Consider the following 10597-nt stretch of genomic DNA (forward strand, 5'->3'; position numbering starts at 1 on the left):
TTACCATTGTTTTGTAAAGGGATTCTCATCTTTTGCAACATCTATGACCAGGCTAACCCAGAAGGGTTCTCCGTTCAGGTGGACAGAGGAGTGTGAGGAGAGCTTTCAGAAGCTCAAGACAGCTTTGACTGCAGCCCCAGTATTGGTATTGCCTACAGGCTCGGGGTCTTATACTGTAAATTTTGATGCATCACGGATTAGTCTCGATGCAGTGTTGATGCATGACTGTAGGGTGATTGCCTCTGTGTACAGACAACTGAAGGTGCATGAAAAGAACTATCCTGTCCACGACCTTAAGTTAGCAGCTATTGTTCATGCCTTGAAGATTTGGCGGCACTATTTGTACGGTATCCCTTGTGAGATTTACACCGATCACCGAAGTTTACAGCATCTGTTCAACTAGAAGGATATTAATTCACATTAGAGGAGGAGGTTAGAGCTGCTTAACGATTATGATATCACCATTTTGTACCACCCGGGGAAGGCCAATGTAGTGGTCGATCCTTTGAATCGTCGGGCAGAGAGTTTGGGGAGTTTAGCATATCTACTAGAAACAGAGAGGCCATTGGCGTTGGATGTTCAGGCCTTATCCAACCAGTTTGTAAGATTGGATATTTCTGAGCTGAGTCAAGTATTGGCTTGTGTGGTCTTTCGGTCTTGTCTTTATGATCGTATCAGGGATCGTCAGTATGATGGCCCATATCTGCTTATCCTTAAGGACACGGTTCAGTACGGTGATGCTAAGGAGGTCACTATTGGAGATGATGGTGCATTGAGGATGCAGGGCAGGCTATGTGTGCCCAATGTAGATGGGTTGCGGGAGTTGATTCTACGGAGTCTCATAGTTTGCGGTACTCCATTCATCCGGGTGCTGCGAAGATGTATCAGGACTTGAGGCAGCATTACTGGTGGAGGAGAATGAAGAAGTACATAGTGGAGTATGTGGCTCAGTGCCTAAATTGCCAACAGGTGAAGTATGAGCATCAGCGACCGGGTGGGTTGCTTCAAAAGTTAGAGATTCCGGAGTGGAAATATGATGTTTGATGCGGTTTGGGTGACTGTGGATAGGCTGACGAAGTCAGCTCATTTCATTCCTGTGATGACTACCTATTCTTCCGAGAAATTGGATCGAATATATATCCATGAGATCGTCAGGCCTCATGGCGTACCGGTATCTATTATCTCTGACCGGGGTATGCAGTTTACATCACGATTCTGGAGAGTCGTATAACATGAGTTGGGTACTAGAGTGGAGCTAAGCACATCATTTCACCCTCAGACGGATGGATAGTCCGAGCGCACTATTTAGATATTAGAGGATATGCTTTGTGTGTGCGTGATGGAGTTTGGAGGGTCATGGGACCAGTTCTTGCCAGTTGCGGAATTTGCCTACAACAATAGCTATCGGTCGAGCATCTAGATGACACCTCAAAAAATCACAAAATCTGAACACTCGTTCCGAGACGAGTCCAACCATACAAAAATTATCAAATTCTGATGTCAAATGGACCTTCAAATCTTAAATTTTTATTTTTGGAAAGTTTTACAAAAAATCCAATTTGTTCTATCTAAATCCGAAATAAATGATGAATATAGACATGGATTTATGAAATATAATAACTCTTGGTTATAAAACACTTACCCAATTCAAAGTCGTGAAAAATCCCTTTTGAATCGCCTAAATCCGAGATCCAAAACTCAAAAATGTGTAAAAATGGCTAACTCCCGATTTTTATGTATTCTGCCCAGCACTTTCGCATATGCGGACATAACTTTTGCACCTGCGAGCCTGCATTTGCGAGAAAAATCTCGCATTTGCGAAGTGGGGCTGCCAGACGAAATTTCGCACCTGCAGACTTCAATGTCGCACCTGCGACATCACAGAAGCGACCAAACAACCGCAGAAGCGGTCTCTTCCGCAGAAGCGCTTGGAACTTCGCAAAAGCAGTCGCGCATATGTACTTCATTTCTTCGCATAAGAGAAGGAGCTGGCCAGTGCCCAAGTCATAGAAGCTACCATCTTCGCGCAGAAGCGTCTGCGCACATGCGGCTCCTTCTTCGCAGATGCGTAACACCAAAATCAAGCTTGCATATTTTTACAAAAATGATCTGAAACTCTCCCGAGCCTCTCAGGACCTCGTCCAAATATCCCAACAAGTCCCGTAACATAATACGGACTAACTCGGGGTCTCAAATCACATCAAATAACATTGAAATTACAATTCACACCTCGATTCGAAAGTTTGAGTTTCAAACTTTTCAATTCACAAAACATGTGCCGAAACATGTTACATGAATCCGGAATGACTTCAAATTTGGCACAAAAGTCATAAATGACATAATGAAGCTATTCCAATTTTTGGAATCTCAATCCGAGTCTGATATCAATAAAGTCAAATCCGTGGTCAAACTTTAGAAATCTTTAGCCTTTAAATTTCTAGTTTTCGTTAAATGGCTTTAACTTGAGATTGAGACCTCGGAATTCGATTCCGGGCATACGCCCAAGTCCCAAATCACAATATGAACTTACTGGAACTGTCAAAACTCTGATCTGGATTTGTTTGCTCAAAATATTGACCGAAATCAACTCAGTTGAGTTTTAAAGCTTTAATTCATATTTTAATCAATTTTTCATATAAAACCTTTCCGGAAAATTATACAAATCGTGCACACAAGTCTAGGAATAATAATTAGTGCTTTTCGAGGTTTAAGAACACAGAATTTATTATTAAATTTAAAAATGACCTTTTGGGTCATCACACTAGATAGAAGAGTTATGCCGACATGAAGGTCCGTGATGTAGCTTACATGGTTGGTGTCACGACCCAATTTTCCCTCCGTGTGACATCGTATCGGCACCTAGTCTCGACAACTACGTAAGCCTAACACTTTACGGAATAATGAAATAAAAATATAAATTTAACCAACTATTCAAAAATACACAACAATCCCCAAAACCCGGAACATTGTGAATCACAAACTACAGAAGGAAAAGTCTAGTGTCTCTATACATCAGAATCTAACAAGGAAGATACAGAAAATAATGGACATGAGAAAGAGTAGAAAGGGACTCCGAGGTCTGCAGACGCGACAGATATACCTTGAAGTCTCCAAAGCTGTCCCGGCTCACTGATAGTTCGGCTGATAAGGTGCACCTAGATCTGCACACGAAATACATGTGTAGAGAGTTGCATGAGTACACCACAATAGTATCCAGTAAGTGCCAATCCTAACCTCATTCGAGTAGTGACGAGTTCAGGTCAAGGCCCTACCGGAGTAAATATAATAAATTAAACAGTAAAAGATATAAGTAAAATTTACAGTAATACAGTTAGAGAAATTCTCAAAAATTTTAACAGTTAAAGGAGCCCTCAGCTCAGAACAAAGTAAACACAATGGGGAATCTCCCGAGATGCCGTCCCGTAGTTCCAAATGAATATGCAGAACAGGGGAATCTCCCGGAATACGTCCGTAGTCCCAAAGTAAATATGCAGTGCTGGGGGATCTCCCGGAATACGTCCATAGTCCCAAAGTAAATATGCAGTGCTGGGGAATCTCCCGAAATACGTCTGTAGTCCCAATTTAAATATGCAATGCAAGATACAATGACAGGTATGGCCTCGAATTATACAGTTTACACAAATCACATATAAGGAAAATAGGGATTTAACTAACCATGGTGAACAAAATGTCAGTTAGGCTGTTAAAACATGTAAGCATGCTTTTCTAGTCTAAACTAAACAATTAAACATTATTAGTGCAATTCATTAAGAGAAACCATTTATGATTTAAAAAGGATAAATAGAATTTTTGTAATAATAGCCCGCATACGTACTCGTCACCTCACGTACACGGTGCCCACACACCAAATAATATCGAAATATCCTAAGGAAAAAGTCCCCAACACAAGGTTAGGCAAGCCACTTACCTCGAGTCAAGCTCGATCAATCGATAAGGATGCCTTTCCCTAGAAAACAAAGATTTTCCAACTCCAATCGGCTCGAATCTAGCCAAAATAACTTTGTACTATAAATACAACTATATAAAATTAATCCGAATAATAAAATTACGATCTTTACGAAGAAATAATAAGTCAACCCGAGCCCGCGTCTCGGAACCCAACCAAAAGTACAAAAATCTGAAAACTCATTTTCACAAACATGCCAAGCATCCAACTTGATGACAACAACTCTATAAAATACTAAGATACTAAATTCATTAATGCTAAGTTACAGCCTTTAAGATTTAAAAGAATAAAGAAAATTCAACTCCAATGGTAGTCTAAAACCAACTTCACATCAATTTTAATAGACTAGAAAAGCAAAATAGTGATAAATTAACTTTACGGAAAATATGATGAATTCATTTTACTTGAAGATTGTAAAAGGCTGATTAACTTTGCGGAAAATATGATGAATTTATTTTACTTGAAGATTGTAAAAGGCCGATTGAGAACTTTAAACTCATATAATCCATGTTCAAACCATAAATACAAATCAATGCCGAAATCAATATCTCTGTCGGGAGGCATGCCCGGAAAATCAGCTGGAAACACATCTGAAAAGTCACACACTACTGAAACTGACTCAACTGTAGGGGTATCAATACTGACATCTCTCACATAAGATAGATACGTGTCACACCTCTTCTCAACCATTCGTTGAGCTTTAAGAAAAGAAATAACTCTGTTGGGCGTACACTCTAAGGTACCCCTCCACTCTAATCGCGGTAAACCTGGCATAGCCAGTGTCACTGTTTTAGCGTGACAATCAAGAATAGCATAATGGGGTGACAATCAGTCCATGCCCAAAATAATATCAAAGTCCACCATGCTAAGCAATAATAAATCGGCTCTGGTATCAAAACCACTAAGAGCAATCAAACATGACCGATACGCGCGGTCCACAACAAGAGAATCTCCCACAGAAGTAGATACATAAATAGGGAAACTCAAAGAATCACGAGGTATCCCCAAATATGGAGCAAAATAAGAAGACACATATGAATACGTAGAGCCCGGGTCAAATAATACTAATGCATCCCTATGACAGACAGGGACGATACCTGTAATGACTGAATCTGAAGCAACGACCTCTGAACGGGGTGGAAGGGCATAGTACTTGGCCTGGCCTCCCTCTCTAGGGCGACCTCGACCTTCCCGACCTCCACCTTGAGCTGGCTGAGGAGGTTGGGTGGTAGCTGGTGCTGGAAGAATGGCCGGAAGACCCGGTGGAGCACGTGGAGGCTGATAAGTCTGTGGAGGTGCACCCCTCCTGGCTCTGGGGAAATATCTAACCATGTGACGAGTGTCACCACACTCAAAAAAACCCCTCGGAGGACGCGGCAGCTGAGACTGACTCGGACCTGGCCTATTGGACTGGCCGATAATAGCACCTCGAGTAGGAGGCATAGTAGATGCTGGTGGTGCATAATAGGGCTCCTGAGGTCTAGGAGGAGTTGGAACACCGCTGGCTGCTGGAAGAGCTGAATGAACAGAGCGACTCACAAAGCCCCTACTATAGCGTGCTGCTGGTGTACGAGCTCCCGAATAATGACTAGTCTCTCGAGACCTCTTGGCCTCTCTCTCCTCTCTATCCCGGGCAAGCATGCCCTCCACTCTCCTGGCAATGCTCACTGTCTGCTGATAAGTGATGTCTATCTTCAACTCCCTGGCCATACTGGTCCGAATACTAGGGTGGAGTCCCTCAATGAAACGACGAACCCTCTCTCTAACTGTAGCAACCAGAGCCGATGCATGGCGAGCTAACTCACTAAAACGGACTGCATACTCCGACACAGTCATAGCATCCTGACGCAGCTGCTCAAACTCTGCGCGCCAAGCATCCCTGAGGCTCTGGGGAACATACTCACGCAAGAACATCTCCGAAAAGTGAGTCCAAGTGAGTGAGGCTGCCTCGTTCGAACTACTCAACTCATAGGCACGCCACCACTGATATGCCTCTCCTCAGCTGGAAAGCGGTGAAAGAAACCCCACTCGTCTCCACAATACCCATAGTGCGGAGAATACGATGACACTCCTCAAAAAAACCCAGAGCATCATCTGAAGCTAGTCCGCTGAAAGTAGGTGGGTGATACTTTTTGTACCTCTCAAGTCTGAGCTGCTCTGCCTCAGAAGCTGCTGCCCTAACCTCGGGATGAGCTGGAGCTACCGGCTGCATTGGTACAACCTCCGAAAACTGGTTGACCTGAACACTGCTCTGGAGTACCGGCGACGGGAGTCTGTGCTCCTCCCCTGGCCTGAGATGTGGAAGGAGCAAGTGGAATCAATCCAGCCCGAGCTAAGGTGCTGAACATGCTCAGAAACTGGGCTAGAGTATCCTGGAGGGCTGGTGGAGCAACAGGTATCTTCCCTCGAGCTTGAGCTAGTGGGGGCTCTTCTGTAGCAGCTCGTGCGGGTGCTCTGGCTGCACCACGTGGACGTCCTCGGTCTCTACCCCGGCCTCGACCTCTCGCGGCTCTAGCAGGGGGCGCGGGTGCCTGGTCATCAAATCCGCTTGTACGTGTCCTCACCATCTGTGAGAGAATAGAATACAGAAGTTTAGAACCTCTGAAGTCAACAATTTTAGCACGACAAGGAATCAAAATAGTGAAATTTTCATAACAGCTCCATAGCCTCCCGAAGATAAGTACAGACGTCTCTGTACCGATCCGCGAGACTCTAATAAACCGGTTTGTGACTCACGACACCTACGAACCTAGAGCTTTGATACTAACTTGTCACGACCCAATTTCCCCTCTGTGTGACGTCGTGACGGCACATAGTCTCTACAACTACGTAAGCCTAACACTTTACGGAATAATGAAATAAAAATATAAATTTAACCAACTATTCAAAAATATACAACAATCCCTAAAATCAGGAACATTATGAATCACAAACTACAGAAGGAAAAGTCTGGTGTCTCTATACATCAGAATCTAACAAGGATGATACAGAAAATAATGGACATGAGAAAGAGTAGAAAGGGACTCCGAGGTCTGCGGACGCAGCAGATATACCTTGAAGTCTCCAAAGCTATCCCGGCTCACTGATAGTGCGGCTGATAAGGTGCACCTAGTTCTGCACACGAAAAATATGTGCATAGAGTAGCATGAGTACACCACAATGGTACCCAGTAAGTGCCAAGCCTAACCTCATTCGAGTAGTGACGAGGTCAGGTCAAGGCCCTACCGGAGTAAATATAATAAATTAAACAGTAAAAGATATAAGTAAAATTTACGGTAATACAGTTAGAGAAATTCTCAAAAACTTTAACGGTTAAAGGAGCCCTCGGCTCAGAACAAAGTAAACACAATGGGGAATCTCCCGGGATGCCGTCCCGTAGTTCCAAATGAATATGCAGTACATGGGGATCTCCCGGAATACGTCCGTAGTCCCAAAGTAAATATGCAGTGCTGGGGGATCTCCCGAAATACGTCCGTAGTCCCAAAGTAAATATGCAGTGCTGGGAAATCTCCCGAAATACGTTCGTAGTCCCAATTTAAATATGCAATGCAAGATACAATGACAGGTATGGCCTCGAATTATACAGTTTACACAAATCACATATAAGAAAAATAGGGATTTAACTAAGCATGGTGCACAAAATTTCAGTTAGGTCGTTAAAACATGTAAGCATGCTTTTCTAGTCTAAACTAAGCAATTAAACATTATTAGTGTATTTCAATAAGAGAACCCATTTATGATTTAAAAAGGATAAACGGAATTTTTATAATAATAGCCCGTATACGTACTTGTCACCTCACGTACACGGTGCCCACACACCAAATAATATCGAAATATCCTAAGAAAAAAGTCACCAACATAAGGTTAGGCAAGCCACTTACCTCGAGTCAAGTTCGATCAATCGATAAGGATGCCTTTCCCTTGAATAAAAGGATTTTCCAACTCCAATCGGCTCGAATCTAGCCAAAACAACTTTGTACTATAAATACAACTATATAAAATTAATCCAAACAATAAAATTACGATCTTTACGAAGAAATAATAAATCAACCCGAGCCCGCGTCTCGGAACCCGACCAAAAGTACAAAAATCCGAAAACTCATTTTATCATAGATAAGAGTATATGAGATGCCAAAAACAGTGAACAAAACACTAAGGAAGCTAAACAAATCTCAACAATTATTGTAACCTTAATCCATCTTTTAATGGCTCTTCTGAGACTAGATTCACTCCAAATATGATTAAATGAGGAAGAGAAATGGGAATTAAACCTGCTAATCCAAGACTATCTTTAACACCAATAGAATAATCACCAAATACAAGATATTGCCTCCAGAATCCAAACGAAAGAGAAACGGCAACAAAGATGAACACGAACCGCAATCGGAACTCACGAACGGAAACTAGAAAATTTCCGACTCCGACCACGAACAAAACTCAAAACAGATTCGACTCAATCAAATTCCATATTTTGGAAATAAATATCGGAATCAAAGGAAGTAGCAAAAGCGTATTTTGTCGTAATTTTTATTTTCTGATTTTTTTTTTTCTGAAATCTAAATGAAACTTGAAAATTTAAAAATGGAGACTAAAAGAAAAACCCGCTTTTCTCTGAACGCTAGCTTCTGTCCTAATTTTATTTTTCTCTCCAAAAAATCTGAAAGAGATAATAATAATATATAGGTCTCAAGAAGCTTTAGTGCTTTTTTCCCCAAGCCTTCCAATCCAAAAATTTCTTATTATTTTATTCCAACCTTAATTTTTCTAACTTTCGCCAATTAATGCTGAAATGATCTACAAACCTCCAAATCAACATCCGGGCACACTTCTAAGACTAAAATCACCATACACAGCTATTGGAGCCATGAAAATTATATTCTGGAGTCGTCTACACAAAAGTAACGCTACTACCAACTCTATCAACTTAAACTTTTAACTTAGGGACTATGTATCACATTTCACTCCTAAACCAAAACCAAACACCTCGGCAAGTTACATAACCAAAATCTAGCACAGAGGAAGCAACAAATAGGGGATCAGGGCTATAACTCTCAAAACGACCGGCCAGGTCGTTACAGTTGGGGAGAAGGTTCTGCTCAAGATTTCACTCATGAAGGGTGTGTTGAGGTTCGGGAAGAAAGGCAAGTTGAGCACTCGGTATATTTGGCCTTTTGAAATATTTAAGAAGATTAGAGAGGTGGCTTATGAACTTGCTTTGCCACCTAGTCCTTCGAGTGTGCATCTAGTGTTTCATGTATCCATGATCCAAAAGTATATCGGGGATCAGTCTCATATTTTGGATTTTAGTACAGTGCAGCTGGACTGTAATTTAACTTATGATGTGGAGCCGGTGGCCATTTTATACAGGCAGGTTCGAAAGCTGACGTCAAAGAACATAACGTCAGTAAAGGTATAGTGGAGAGGCCAGCCAGTCGGAGAAGCTACTTGGGAGACTAAGCGGGAGATGCAGAGCAAATATCCACACCAATTTGAGACTCCAGTTATGATTCTAAACCAGTTCAAGGATGAATGTTTATTTAAGAGGGGTGGAATGTAACGACTTGATCGGTCATTTTGAGTATTATAACTCTGTTACCCCATTTATGACTTACCGGGTTAGTTGGTTCGGGTCCAAAAGGATTTCAGAGTGAATTGAGACACTTAGTCTCATAATTGAAAACTTAAGTTAGAAAAGTTGACCGGGGTGTTGACTTTTGTGTAAACGACCCCGGATTTGAATTTTTATGATTCCATTAGCTCCGTTTGATAATTTTGGACTTCGTAGCGTGTCCGGATTGTGATTTGGAGGTCCATAGTAGAATAAGGCTTGAAGTGGCGAAAGTTTAATTTTTGGAAAGTTTGACCGAGGAGTTAATTTTTTGATATCGGGGTCAGAGTCCGATTCTTAAAATTGAAATATGTACGTTATGTCATTTATGACTTGTTTGCAAAATTTGAGATTAATCGGACTTGATTTGATAGGTTTCTGCATTGAATGTAGAAGTTGAAAGTTCTTAGTTTCATTAGGCTTGAATTGGGGGTATGATTGATGGTTTTAGCGTTGTTTGATGTGATTTGAGGTTTTGACTAAGTTCGTATAATATTTTAGGACTTGTTGGTGTATTTGGTTGAGGTCCCGAGGGCTCGGATGATTTCCGGGTGAATAACGGAATGGAAATTTGTTTTGGAGAATGGTTGAAGCTTCAGATATGCAGGTGTCTGGTTTCCTTCTACGCGTTCGTGATGGAGCTCCCACGTTCACGTAGAGGAACTTGAGTGCTACTGGATTTTTGCCTTTTCATTCGCGATGTAGGTCCCGCATTCACGAAGTATTGAGGTCTTAGGTCTACGCGTTCGCGATAGGGTCCTCGTGTTTGCGTAGAAGAGAGGTCCATTGGGTCTTCAGGCAATTAGCTTACACTATGGCGTAGTGCCGCACGCGTTCGTGAAGGGCCAGACAAAGGAAGATCCGCGTTCGCGAGTAGGACCTCGCGTTCGCGTAGAAGGATTTTGGGGCAGAAGCACTTGTGCTTCGCCAACGTGAGGGACATGCCGCATTCGCGAAGAAGGAAAATTGGGCGGGTCAAAATTGTGCTTCGCGAATGCGAGGCAGTGGCCGCATTTGCTAAG

The 10597-nt window shown here is 42.2% G+C and overlaps 1 long non-coding RNA gene across 1 annotated transcript; it reads right to left on the reverse strand.

Annotated features, from left to right (window-relative positions):
• Positions 1-6884: 6884 nt before the first annotated feature.
• LOC117274267 (uncharacterized) lies at positions 6885-8572 on the reverse strand. Its single transcript, XR_004504368.2, has 3 exons — positions 8239-8572; positions 7849-7926; positions 6885-7081 (listed from the first exon to the last, which is right to left on the reverse strand). It is a non-coding gene; the product is annotated as an uncharacterized lncRNA (long non-coding RNA).
• Positions 8573-10597: the final 2025 nt, after the last annotated feature.

The sequence above is a fragment of the Nicotiana tomentosiformis genome, chromosome 6 (genome assembly GCF_000390325.3).
Source record: "Nicotiana tomentosiformis chromosome 6, ASM39032v3, whole genome shotgun sequence".
NCBI classification, from domain to species: domain Eukaryota; kingdom Viridiplantae; phylum Streptophyta; class Magnoliopsida; order Solanales; family Solanaceae; genus Nicotiana; species Nicotiana tomentosiformis.